The sequence below is a fragment of the Microcaecilia unicolor genome, chromosome 6 (genome assembly GCF_901765095.1).
Source record: "Microcaecilia unicolor chromosome 6, aMicUni1.1, whole genome shotgun sequence".
NCBI classification, from domain to species: domain Eukaryota; kingdom Metazoa; phylum Chordata; class Amphibia; order Gymnophiona; family Siphonopidae; genus Microcaecilia; species Microcaecilia unicolor.
Genome location: NC_044036.1, coordinates 141,782,418 through 141,797,265, shown reverse-complemented (window position 1 = coordinate 141,797,265; position 14,848 = coordinate 141,782,418).

Sequence of the window (14,848 nt, the reverse complement as noted above, 5' to 3'; positions counted from 1 at the left end):
TATGTTCTACAGTACATTCGAGACAGCAAGGACAATTGTGATCTGAAGAAGAAGGGTTACCTTCGAAAGCTAATTAAAAAATTTATTGAGTCCAATAAAAAAGACATCATCTTATTTTCTTTTCTTTGTTTTATTTCTATTTATTACCTTTAAAAGTGGAATAACATGGCTACCATATCACTTTACTCAATTAAATTCTCAACACTGATAGTCTTGGCTTCCCCAAAATGAATCAAGATTTGAGAAATGATGGGTAAGAACTGTAACAGGACTTTCTCCGTTCTTTTCTATTTGAAAGGTCGTTCTCAGAGGCGCTTCATAACGGCCTACCTGCAAAACAGTGAACCAAGTGCAGAGGACAATCTGCAGCTGTATTTATTCAGCCACGAACAGCCAGCCTCAGTGACGGTGACAGTTCCTTCTCCAAGCTACAATGAAACAGTGCGCCTAGACAGGAACAGCAGTGTTACATTATATTTTGGCAATGATTCATGATCGTGAACAGCAACAGCATCCAGGTAGTGATAGTGACCTCAGATAACGATATCTCAGTTTTTGCTTTTAATATAAAAAGTAAGACTTCAGATGCCCTGGCCTGCTTTTCTGATGAAGAGCTGGGTACAGAGTATTATATTTTCACAACTGGAGCAGGTAATGCCAATCAATTTGCAGTAGCTAATGGGAGAGAAGAAGACGTCCAGGTGGCCATCACTGTCTCTGGCAGCATAACCTTTAATGGCGTTCAATACAACAGCATGCAAACATTTGACTTCACCCTTGGCGCCCTACAAGTTATTCAGTTCCAAAGTAGCACTGATGTAACAGGAACCAGAGTCAGCTCTTCCACACCAGTGGCGGTCTTCAGCGGCAACAAGTGTTTTAAAAGGAATAATAGGCGCATGTGATTTTGTTGTTGAGCAGTTGGCCCCAGTGAACCACTGGGACACAAGCTTTGTTGTTTTCCCACTAATAACTGATGAATCCAATCAGATCATTGACATCATCTCTGCCAGACCAAACACCTTAGTGGACATTCTGAATGATGGAGGAACGACTCAGTACCTTCTGGACCAGGATCCCATATCAGCCTGAATGTCCAACAGGACTGCTTGTAAATGCCTCTGAACCAATCATGGTTTCATATTTGTTTCAAGGAGGCAGAAATTCATTGATTGCACCTTTTGATCCTTTTCTAACCACAGTTCCACCAAACAGCTTTTTCCGAAGATATTATAAGTTTGTGACACACGAGTCTTATTACAACTACATCTTGATTATTTCCCAGTCCTCCTCACTAGATGACTTCTCCTTAGATCATCAGCCTCTAAGTCAATATACCTGGTCCAGTCAGAATTTTGAAGGGTTCTATGGGTGGCAAGTGGAGCTGGGAAAAATGGGTATGCAACCGAGATCTCCCATCCATCTTACCATTCGGTCTTTACATCTATGGAAATAGAAAATTATAACTCTTATGGATATTCTCTTGGCCAGGAAATCACTTTTAAAGGGTATATAAACAAAATGAACATCATTTTTAAGTACTGTATTCTGAAATTCATATGCAGAATTTAGAAGAGTACACAATGAGTGAAGATATGCTACCTGCGTTACTTAAAAATCAAAGAATTATCACGAAAGCAACTGACTAACATTTATAAGTTCTTTGAACCAGTTCCTTGTACTTAGTTTGGCTGACACATCTAGTCCTAGAAGAGCTGGAAGTGGAAAATAGCCAAAAATGATTATTTCAAACACTGTGATTGGATTGGTTTGTATAGTATTTGTGATATCATAATCAATATAGGCCAAGTGATTCTTCTGTTTCATTTCTTCTGAGAGAAACTGAAGTTTTAAATAAGGTTCAGTTTTGTTCACTATGCTTCCATGTGCCCCTCATTCTCTTGACCTTTCTGGAGGTAAAGCCCCATATTAGCTCTTGGCTTATGTACAATGAGGCAAGAATCAAGCTGGTCATGGAGGTACAAAGTACCTTGAGGACAGCAAACTCATTTTCAGAAAGAATTGCTGGCATTGAGTTTCCAATTGAAAATTTGGCAGATGCAACACCATGCGGGTAGAAAGTGCCCAGATGTGGCTGTAACAGTATTGAAACAGACTCAAGACATCACCCCAGAAATGATTTAGGGAGACTGATTATATATTCTCTTTTGTGCGATCTCCATCTGATCTACTTCACCCATTATTTGAGAAGGTACAGTGTGGAAATAAGTATTTGATCCCTTGCTGATTTTGTAAGTTGCCCACTGACAAAGACATGAGCAGCCCATAATTGAAGGGTAGGTTATTGGTAACAGTGAGAGATAGCACATCACAAATTAAATCCGGAAAATCACATTGTGGAAAGTATATGAATTTATTTGCATTCTGCAGAGGGAAATAAGTATTTAATCCCTCTGGCAAACAAGACCTAATACTTGGTGGCAAAACCCTTGTTGGCAAGCACAGCGGTCAGATGTCTTCTTGTAGGTGATGATGAGGTTTGCACACATGTCATGAGGAAGTTTGGTCCACTCCTCTTTGCAGATCATCTCTAAATCATTAAGAGTTCTGGCTGTCGCTTGGCAACTCGCAGCTTCAGCTCCCTCCATAAGTTTTCAATGGGATTAAGGTCTGGTGACTGGCTAGGCCACGCCATGACCCTAATGTGCTTCTTCCTGAGCCACTCCTTTGTTGCCTGGGCTGTATGTTTGGGTCATTGTCGTGCTGGAAGACCCAGCCACGACCCATTTTTAAGGCCCTGGCGGAGGGAAGGAGGTTTGTCACTCAGAATTGTACGGTACATGGCCCCATCCATTCTCCCATTGAATGCGGTGAAGTAGTCCTGTGCCCTTAGCAGAGAAACACCCCCAAAACATAACATTTCCACCTCCATGCTTGACAGTGGGGACGGTGTTCTTTGGGTCATAGGCAGCATTTCTCTTCCTCCAAACACGGCGAGTTGAGTTCAATGCCAAAGAGCTCAATTTTTGTCTCATCTGACCACAGCACCTTCTCCCAATCACTCCTCGGCATCATCCAGGTGTTCACTGGCAACTTCAGACGGGGCCGTCAACATGTGCCTTCCGGAGCAGGGGGACCTTGCGGGCACTGCAGGATTGGCAATCCGTTATGTCGTAATTGTTACCAATGGTTTTCGTGGTGACAGTGGTCCCAGCTGCCTTGAGATCATTGACAAGTTCCCCCCTTGTAGTTGTAGGCTGATTTCTAACCTTCCTCATGATCAAGGATACCCCACGAAGGTGAGATTTGCGTGGAGCCCCAGATCTTTGTCGATTGACAGTCATTTTGTACTTCTTCCATTTTCTTACTATGGCACCAACAGTTGTCTCTTCTCGCCCAGCGTCTTACTGATGGTTTTGTAGCCCATTCCAGCCTTGTGCAGGTGTATGATCTTGTCCCTGACATCCTTAGACAGTTCCTTGCTCTTGGCCATTTTGTAGAGGTTAGAGTCTGACTGATTCACTGAGTCTGTGGACAGGTGTCTTTCATACAGGTGACCATTGCCGACAGCTGTCTGTCATGCAGGTAACGAGTTGATTTGGAGCATCTACCTGGTCTGTAGGGGCCAGATCTCTTACTGGTTGGTGGGGGATCAAATACTTATTTCCCTCTGCAGAATGCAAATAAATTCATATACTTTCCACAATGTGATTTTCCGGATTTAATTTGTGATGTGCTAATCTCTCACTGTTACCAATAACCTACCCTTCAATTATGGGCTGCTCATGTCTTTGTCAGTGGGCAAACTTACAAAATCAGCAAGGGATCAAATACTTATTTCCACCACTGTAAAAGTAGGTTAATTGTGACCAAAGTCATACATTTATCTACAGAAGGAGCCAATAATATTTAAGTTTACTGACATAAAATGCTTTATTTACCCCAAAGCAGCCCTGCAGTGGTGTCCCTACAAATTAATAGTACAGTATTGAGTGAAAGCACATTCCCAGTAAAGACGTTGAACAACATTGTGACCGTTTTAATGTGAAAATGATTAAAATTTGTATACAGGAATGAAAGGAATTGATTAACTATATCTGATATCAATATATAATCACACAGTGAGAATAAGCACATCTCTTCCCAAAGACTGCTTCATAACAATCCAATGACTTCTACTCCCTAGTATCATCCATCATCCTTCCTACAATGTTTTTGGTCTCATGCATTACATCAGTGGTCTCTAATTGTTTTCATACCTCATGCTAACATTGTCGGCTTTTGTCTCACCTAGAATGTAAACCGCATTGAACCCTGGAAAGGGGATATTAGCGGTATACAAGAATTGATTTGATTGATTGATGAAAGGGGACTGCAATACTGCAGATCCAACTCTACAGCCCAAAGAGTGGTCTTGATGTGGTCATATGAAAAATACTGACAACACAAAACACCTAAAGTGATGATAAATCGACCAAAGATATTAAAAGGAGGCAAAGATTTGGTGTGATGTCATAATGAAAAAGTCTTGGCAGAGTGGGCCAGTCTTCTGGTTTCATTCAACATATGTTGGCCTCTGCAACACAGAGAACATCATGGGGTGAATATTCAAAGTCACAGCCACTGTATAAAGATAAATGAATATTTGTCTGCTTAACTTTATGCCCACAATTGACTATTCCCCTTATTTATAATCTTGCAAACACTTTCATGTATAGTGTGTAAAATTACACACACAGGATATAGAATAGCACCAATTACACACCTAAATTAAATGGCAAATTAGGCACTAATTAGCACTATCAACCAATGATTACCAATAATCACTTTTTAACATGGTCTTTAAATAAGTATTGTCCTAGTGAAAATAGAGACCTAATCAGCCTCTCTGAAAACTAACTTCAAAGTCTACATGAAGACCAGACAAGATAACATAAATGTATTTTTGCACAATTTTCAAAGCAGAATCTTTGCTCAAAGCATAAGTTTGAGGCTTGGCAAAAATTTGAACAAGAAACATAATTAAGTCTGCTTATACATATATGTAGGAAAAAACTCTCCAGAATTTTTGCTTAGTGCTTAAAGTTGCTCTGAACCTGCTAGGAAATGCTAGCAATGGCAGTGTGGTTTAATTTTCCTAAGTTTCATCACAAGGAACCAGAAGAACTTAGTAAAAAAAAAAAATACAGTCCATCTAGCCCAGTATTCATTTTCCAACTGTGGCCATCCAGGTGACGAGTACCTGGCAGAAACCCAAATAGTAGCAAGATTCTATACTACCAATCTCAGGGCAAGCAGTGGCTTCCCCCATGTCCATCTCAATAACAGACTATGGACTTTTCCTCCAGAACTTGTCCAGGCCTTTTAAAAACCCAGATATGCTAACCGCTGTTAGCACATCTTCTGGCAATGAGTTCCAGAGCTTAACTATTCATTGAGTGAAAAAATATTTCCTTCTATTTGTTTTAAAATTGTTTCCATCTTACTTCATTGAGTACTTCCTAGTCTTTGTACTTTTTGAAAGAGTAAAAAATTGATTCACTTCTACTCGTTTTACACCACTTAGGATTTTGTAGGCCTCAATCATATCCCCTCTCAGTCATCTCTTTCCCAAGCTGAAGAGCCCTAACCCCTTTAGCCTTTCCTCATATGAGAGGTGTTCCACCCCCTTCACGTGCTCCCCAACCATGTGTCCACTGACCAGCAAACTACACATTATTTCCAGTATATGTGCCTAGTTATTGAATAGCATGTAGACCAGGGATGGGCAACCACAGTCCTCGAAGGCCACAACCCAGTCATTTCAAGATTTCCACAATGAATATGCATGAGATTGATTTGCATGTTTTGCTCCCATTGTATGCAAATAGATTTCAAGCGTATTCATTATGGAAATCTTGAAAATCCATATTCAGAATTTACTTGCGTATGGGCACACATACGTACAAATGTGATACTATAATTATTCACGCATGTAAGTGACACATAAAGGTTAACACCGACATTACAGAAATTCCCCATTCCTCAAATTAATGATGCTAACATCCAAGGGGTCGATATTCAGTAGGGAGGAGGCCACTGCATAAGGATAAGTGGATGGCTTATCCATTTACCTTTATCTTTTGGATTTTTTGCTGTTCTCTGTTATTTCTGTTAGCACAGCAATTTCTACGATAAAGATATCCAGATATCGGTGCTATTTCTATAACTTTTGGCCTCACCCCCTGGAATGCCTCCTGTCCCGTGCCTTCTCCTAAACTTATGGCTTAACATTGAGATATCATGACAAACATTGGGACTGGCGGGACTCAGACTAGACTTAATTAATACATTATTTTTTCCCCAAAGTTAATCATATAAATCCTTCTATTTTTTTTCCACAAAGTGCTGCAAGCATAGAAAGAGAGAAAGAAAAATTACAAATGATGCCTTGAAATATTATGCATGTAATTGCTTTAATATGCCTAGGGGGTTATGAGTTGACCGTTTTGCTCTGTCTTTAATTTCAGAACCTATAGATCCTCCTCATCCTAATGGAACAAGGGAGCCAGGGGCGTCATCACATCTGACCTGCCTGTCTCATGGGGCAGAATATCTGCTTCCTCTCAGTTTGGTCACTAATGCCAATATATCCATTCATAATGTTCACCTTCATGATCCCAAGTGTCAAGCTCGCCAGGAAGGAGACTGGGCTGTTATTTCTATGCCCTTTGATAAATGCGGCTCTGAAATCCTTGTAAGAAAGCGTTCTTTCGCAGCAAACTGTGCTAAATGTACTGAATTCTCATTGCTGGAGGGGAAGTGATCCCTTCCCTCAAATTCAGGCAAATTGTCTCTGTAATGGAACATATTCATATAGTTTCTAATCCTTTCTTAAACAGGGGATTAAAACAAACTATCTTCATTTGAAAGGGAGTAATCTGTTTACTGTTAACCTAATTGTTTAAGAAGGTCCTTCTAGTTCCTCTGTCATGACCACTAGAACTGAGGGATGGGCACACTCTCCAGTCGTGGTGTTTTTTCACTTTTCCTCATTTCCCTCAAGAAAAAGGCACCAACCAAATTTTCATTCAGTCCTTCCCACATTTACCACAAACGTGGACCGGCCACCAAACCATCTTCCCTGCCTGACACAGTATTGTTAGTTGTCTTTCATCAAGGTGTAGTCTTCTTTCTCCACGTTTACCTCACCAGCTGTCTCACTGCCTGCCTTGGGACTAGTTCCCTTCATGTCCTGCCTTCCCAGTTAGTTTCAAACTTTCCAGGATATGGTGGGCAAGACTACCGGTACATTCACTTCTAAACAGCCAGCAAATAGGTGATCGTCATGTCCTTGCCCTGTTTCCGTGTTTACTACGAGTGTACTTCCCTCTGTAATGTAAATATGTGGGAATAAATTAGTTTAAATTTACATGCATTCCAACAGAATATACACACATGAAAATTTACACCTCCTTCTCACTGTCCCTACACATACAGTTGTCATAATGAAGACACTATGTTGACTTCTAGCTAATAAGGCCGAATGAAGTTTATTTTAGTATCAAATGAATACGCATTAGGAAATTACAATGAGTACTTATGCCCAAAGCACCCCAGTATTCAGCTTAATAAACAATGATTGTATTTGTTTAGAAATCTTATGGTTCCAGGAATTGTTTGGTCTACATATGTATTCTGTAGATTTGCCCCAAATCCTGTAAATGTTAAATATATGTTCTTAGTTGGCAATCCCTATCTCTATAACTTCCTTCTCTTCTTAATTTTGGCACCAACGCCCTTTACTAAATTCAGGCTGCTCATTATTTCCTTAGACTGAAGACGGGAAGACATTTTATGCGAATACTGTTTATGGAACTGTCCCTGGCACCCCTATTCATCGGATTGAGGTTCTATTGAAGTGTGAGATAGTGGGGAATGAGACCCTGAGCTTAAGTTTCAATCCGACATTCACTGATGTGGTGACACTGGGTCATCACAACATCTCACTGAAGTTCTACCACAGTGAAGATTTCATGGACCCAGTTACCATATTCCCGTACGAGGTTGGCATGCATGGACGTCTCTATGTGGAATTTAAAGTGGAGTCAGATGATGAAGGTCTTCAGATACTGACAGAAAATTGCAAATCCTCACCATCTTTAGAGCTGGGAGATATGACTTATAGTATCATCAAACATGGGTAAGAGCGTCCCATCTATAATTGAGTTTATCTAAGAAATCTTTCACCAGGTTCAGCTTGCTCAAAATATGGGTGCTAAAATCATTTTTGTGGTAGGCAGTGAGACAGAGCTTCAATCTTCTTAAGAGCTCTTTATTTGGTCCCCATTTTGGTTTAAGATCTTGACCCCGGTACAAGGAGCTTTACATGGGTTAGTTCCCCGATGTTTGAGCAAGAACCTGCCAAGAACATAGTGGATTATGTGGGATATAAATGTAGCCAATAACTGTCGACTAATTTAAGGCTGGAGCACAACAATCACAAATATGGTACACTAATTTCCACAAACACCAGTATTACCAAAATTACAAACCATTAGGTCAAAGCATAAAAAGTATGACAAACACATAATAACACAATAAAACAAACCCATAATGTCAATAACTAAATCCTTAATGTAACAATTAAAGTGAAAAGACTCTTTTAAGAGAGAACACAAAATTGTTTCAGAACATCATATAACATCAGAACATCATATAATCTAACTCTATTTTGAACTCTCTCAGAAGAGCCTTAAGTGGCATGGCCTAACTTGGTACATGAATGAAAGAAAAGATATCAAATCTCTCTGGCAGAGTAAATCCAAAGGTGCATGCAGCGACTTCTTAAAATCCTTCAAATTCACTCTGCACGCATAACTCAAATACCAATGTTTACCATAAATGGAGGGGGGAGGGGCACCAAAGACTGAAAAGGCATGCTTCCTGATAATGTTTACTGTGGGTTGGATAGTTATTTGATTGATTCTGTTGATTTTCTGTTTTATTGTATTTTAATTTTATGAAAATATATGTGATTTTGTGATTATGTATGTGACTTTTGAGAGCTACTTAAGTAATTAGGTGGAATACAAAATAAATCAATTAAACTAAACTAAAAGGTGCTAAACTAAAAGGTGGAAGCTTAAGATACTGAAACATCAGTATTAATGCCTTAAATTTGACCCATGTCTCTGCTGGTAAACTAATGCAGAGAGACTAAAATGGAGAGATATGTTCCCTTCGTAATGTTCCAATCAGGGGCGTAGCTACGGGTGGGCCTGGGCCCACCCAATTTTGCCTCGGGCACACCCAGAAACACACATCCATTTCTCACCCTCTCCCACCCCTGCCGCGGCGCTTACTATTGGCGCTGCCTGGCAGCAACTCACAGACGTGGCGTCCTGCTCCAGGGCCTTCTCTCTGCCGTGTCCCTGTGTAAACAGAAGTTGCATCAGTGCGGCGGAGGGCAAGCTCCGGAGCGGGACGCCACGTCTACAAAGTGCAAGACAGGGGTGGGAGAGAGGATCGTTGCCAAAACGCCGCCGCCGCTGGTATCCATGTAGCGGTAATGATGAAGTAACGACGGTATCCGAGGGCTCGCGGCAATGATGTAGTCTGTGGAAGGCAGCGCGGGACCTCTCAGCCACGTCACACTGATGACTCTGCGTTGTCTCACCCCTAAGACACGGACTTCCTGTTTCTGATAGGGCAGGAGGGCCTCCCGCCCTCACAGAAACATGAAATCTGTGTCTTAGGGGTGAGACACCGCAGAGTCATCACTGTGACGTGGCTGGGAGGTCCCGCGCTGCCTTCCAAGGACTGCATCATTGGGTTTAGTTGGCGGTTGAAGGGGAGAGAGCTGCTGTAGGGGCAGGAAGATTTGAGAGTGCATGAGAACAAGAAGGGGAAAATTGGGATAAGGAAGGACACCGAGGAGGACTGAAAAATAGAAGACATGCTGGATTGGGGGTGAGGAAAAAGGACACAGAGGAGGACAGAAAATAGAGGAGATGCAGAATTGGGGGTCGGGGATATAGGGAAGGAATGCTGCTCATAAGAGAAGGAATGGGGGGGGGGGGGGGGGACACAGGGAGAAACAGGACATAGAGAGGCCATGCTGGTTATGAAGGAAGAATGGTGGAAGATTTTGGATACCCAGAATGAATGCTCACAAGGGTTGCTTGCTGGATAAGTGAAGGAATGAGGGAAGGAATGGCGGAGGGGAGAAGAATTGATGCCGGGAAGGACTGGACACAGAGAGGGGTTGATGGACATGAGTCAAAGAATGGGAGAAGAATCTGAACACAAGGAAGGACAGGATGCAGGACATGTTGGACATGAGATAAGGAATAGGGGGAGATTATGGCTACAGGGAAGGATAAGAGCAGGGTCACAAAGGTGAGGTGCTTGACATGGGGGAGGATAAGAGCAAAAACACAGAGGGAGGATAAAGACATGGACACAGAAGGGAGATGGATGGTGGACATAGAGAGAGAAGAAAGGTCAAATGGACTGAGGATATTGGAAAAAAAGTTAAGAGAAGAGAAGACAGAGGAATGCAGAAACCAGAGACTGGGACAACATGATTAGAAAAATAACATGACCAGACAACAAAGGTAGAAAAAAAATGTTATTTCTGTTTAATGATTGGAATATGTCATGTATGAGAACTGAGCATGCCTATGGTGCCGAAGCCAGTGTCACTAGCATGGAGCAGTGCCTTTGACTGCTGTGCTTTTCTAAACAGGGGTCTGTGGGCTAGAGATCTTCACCAGCTAAAGTATTTCATTTTTGTAAGTTCATAGTTGGGGGGGGGGGGGGGGGGTAAGGGAAGAGGAAAAGCATGCCCACCCAACCTGCCCACTGGCCCACCCAAAAACTGCCTTCTGGCTACGCCACTGGTTCCAATAATAAATCTCGCTGATGAATTCTGCACTAGAACAAAGCTTCAATCATACTTTCTGGCAGGCCTCAAAGGAACACATTCCAGTAATCAATACTTGGGAAAATCAGCTGAAACAGTACCTTCCAAAAATCATCAGTATTAGATAAGTTCATAATCACTTTAACAGCCACAGCGTAAAGAATGACCTCTTGAAAAGATCCCTTGCATGAGCTTTCATTGTCAAACCTGATAATGTACTTGTTTTATTTCTAATATATTTGTCTCAGCCTCACTATGGTCAGTGTTTAAGCAGGATAGTGTTAACGTTAGTCCTAATTGTATGTATTATGGGAATAATTCTATAACTGTGTGCCTATATATAGATAACTAGCCAGTTACTGATGGTCACAGATTCTGTAAAGGAACATAGGTTTTCTGCTTTCTTTTATACAATACTGGCATAAGCGGGTTTATATGTATGTATGCGCTTAGGTGTGAGTATTACACTGGTCAGAAATATGCATAACTTTGAGTTGTGCATGAAAGTGTGCACCCTGCCTATGCTCTCCTCAGGCCCCGCCCATAATTACCCCACCTGTGAACTACACTTTTATCACAGATAGGCACATAGTAACAGAATAGCACTTAGGTACACTTTTTGCATAGGCGCCTATGTTACTACTACTACTAACATTTATATAGCGCTACCAGCCGCACGCAGCGCTGAACACTTGACATAGGGAGACAGTCCCTGCTCAAAGAGCTTACAATCTAAGTAAAACAGACAGACAAGACATTACGGGCAAGGGAATTACAGGGTAAAGAGGAACAGGGAAGGAGGAGGGCAAATGAGTAGCGGTTAGGGGCCAAAGGCAGTAGTGAAAAGGTGAGTTTTCAACATAGATTTAAAAACAGGTAGAGATGGAGATAGACGTATGGGTTCAGGAAGACGGTTCCAGGCATAAGGTGCCGCAAGATAAAAGTATCGAAGTCTGGAGTTAGCGGTGGCGGAGAAGGGGGACGACAAGAGAGATTTGTTCAGAGAGCGGAGTTGACGGGGAGGAGTGTAGGGAGAAATGAGAGAGGAGAGGCAGTGAGGGGTCATAGAGTGGATGCATTTAAAAGTTAATAAGAGGAGTTTGAATTGTATATGGAAGCGGATAGGGAGCCAGTGAAGTGACTTGAGGAGTGCGCTAGTGTGGGCATAGTGATTTTGGCTATTCTAATCATTCATGGGCAAACTTTATGGAATCACCCCTTTGTGCATAATCTTTAGTCTCTTCCTTCCTCTGTTGAAGTGCACAGCTCAGTAACCTCCACTGCTCATTCTCCCCCCCCCCCCTCTCCTCTACAGGTGTCGGCAGGACTCCACGCTGCGCAAATACCCAGTAGGGGACCAGAGAGAAGAGCGCTTTGCATTTCAAGTCTTTAAATTTGAGGACTTCCCGGAAGTCTATCTCTTCTGTAATGTTATCATCTGCCATAATGACTCTGTCCCAAATCGCTGTACTCAGGGCTGTACTGGTGAGAGACAGAAACGTGACCTCTCCGGCTCCGGGAGTCAATTCCAAGCTGCCAGACTCTTCCAGGGGCCAATTGTCTTTAAAAATGGTGAGTCCTTTCCCCCCTTCTCTTCCTAGGGTCCTACAGTTCTCCGTCTCTCCCCCCCTCTGTTTTCTGCAGGGTATAGTCCATTTCATGTCTGCACACTATTGGGGGGGGGGGGGGGGTTAATTTTAAAAGGTGTCACCTGGTTTGTGGCACTAAGAATGTGCATAAATTGCAATATTTGAATATTTAGGTCACTCCCATTTGTAAATGTTCTTTTATAAAATACCACCCAGTGTGAAAGTATGGACCATCGGTTATATGACCTAACTCTTCCTTTTATTATTTATTTAGATTTTGCTCACACCTTTTTCAGTAGTAGCTCAAGGTGAGTTACATTCAGGTACTCTGGATATTTCTCTGTCCCAGGAGGGCTCACAATCCAAGTTTGTACCTGAGGCAATCAAGGGTTAAGTGACTTTGCCCAAGATCACAAGGAGCAGCAGTGGGATTTGAACCAGCCACCTCTGGATTGCAAGACCGGTGCTCTAACCACTAGGCCACTCCTGTGAATCCGTGTGAATACAGCTAAGCAAGAATTAATGTTATTTAGTCACTCTGGGGAGTCCTTCCCAGAAAGTTCAAGCATTTGCATATCATCAGCAAATAAATGGCAACAAATCCAAATTTCATGATTTTGGAAATTAATGGGCTCAAAAGTGATGATTGTTAGGGTAAACCACAAGGAAAAGAGGATGGGGCTTCCATCTGACCATGCCAGCTGTTGGCAGCTGGTCAGGTATGAAGTAAACCAGGACAACACAATAAAGGAGTGAGGTAAAAAAGACGAGGATTCCAAGACCATGGTATATAGGATTTTAATATAGTCAGCAAACATCAACACAGCAGGGACTCGATATGGCCATGTTTCAGAGTGTGAGCCTGCTTGAAGGGTCAACAACCTTTGAAACATAAAATAAATAACAATAAATAAAGAATACATAGAAAATTAGCCAATCCAATTGACATATAGCACCCATTGGAAAGTATAAAAAGATGGTATAACGCAATAAAAGACAAGTATAATAAATAAATAAAAAATAAAAATCACTAGAACTGAATAAATAGTAATCAGATTCTTTAGTGTTAAATACATTTAAAAAACATACAACTAATGCAAATATATAAAATGGTGATATTGCTGCTCCTTGTGATCTTGGGCAAGTCACTTAACCCTCCATTGCCTCAGGTAGAATATTAGATTGTGAGCCCTCAAGAGACAGAGAAATACCCAGTATACCTGACTGTAACTCACCTTGAGCTACTACTGAAAAAGATGTGAGCAAAATCCCAAATAAATAAATCTTTTTTACCTCACTCCTTTTTTGTGCTGTACATATACACGTAAGGTTTGGATTTTCTCCTTCCTTCTTCTCATAAACCAGGACAACACCACATCTCATAACTCAATACACTGCAATTGCTGAAGAAAAGGAGTATGTTCAATAATAAGAAAGGCTGATGTTAAGTGGATGGGAAGTGGAGAGAGAAGGATCCCTCTAAAAACCAAGAAGGTACTTACCTGGTATGGACATGGTAGTAAGAGAACTGTGTATTATTGGAAGTTAAATGATATGCTGGAAAGAAGTTGTTCCCCAGAAGACTGGAGCAGAGTGCTAATAAAGTGGATTTGCACCTGGTGTATCCAATTTGCATATTTGTGAAAGCTGAGAAACCAGGGTTATATTCCCAAGAAAGGTGACAGGGGGCCCATCAGGGGTACCAGAAATGTGACCAGTTACCAGAGGATACAGCAGGGAAGGATTCCCAGAATTTGTGATAAATGGGGAACAGTTACCCTGAGTTAAAAGGGGAGTCCAAACATTGAGACTGGGATTACAGAAGACTGTAGAGAAAAACTGCTTTTGAGTCTTTTTGAAGCAAAGTGTTAGTGAATCCTGGTTGAAGTTTTATGATGCTGGATAGGAGCCACCAGAGAGCCCTCAGTACATGAGAATATTCCTGGGGGATTATAATGTTGTGTTTTACACTAACCAGTATCTAACTGCTGAAACAGTGCTTTAAGTCTATTTAGAGATGTTCCTAGATGATCAGAAAGAAGTTGTAGTTGGCTTCTACTTTTGCTTCTTTGTAGGACCCAGCAGGAGTCTTACATTGAAGCCTAGTTTTCTCACTCCTTGATTTTCTTCACCTTTTATCAAGTTGTCTTTTTTTGTTATTTAAAAAGGTATAACTGCTGATGAAACCAAGGTCTATAAAAAAAAACTCACACAGGCTATGTTTCTACTCATCATGTGTAGAAAGATCACTTTGGATCGGACCCTAAATACTTCTGTCAAACAGGGTTACTCAAGCCAGTCCTGCAGACAGACCCAGCTAGTCAGACTTTCAGGATACCCAGAATGAATATGCATAAAACAGGTTTGCATACATTTCGACGCAGGAGTCAGG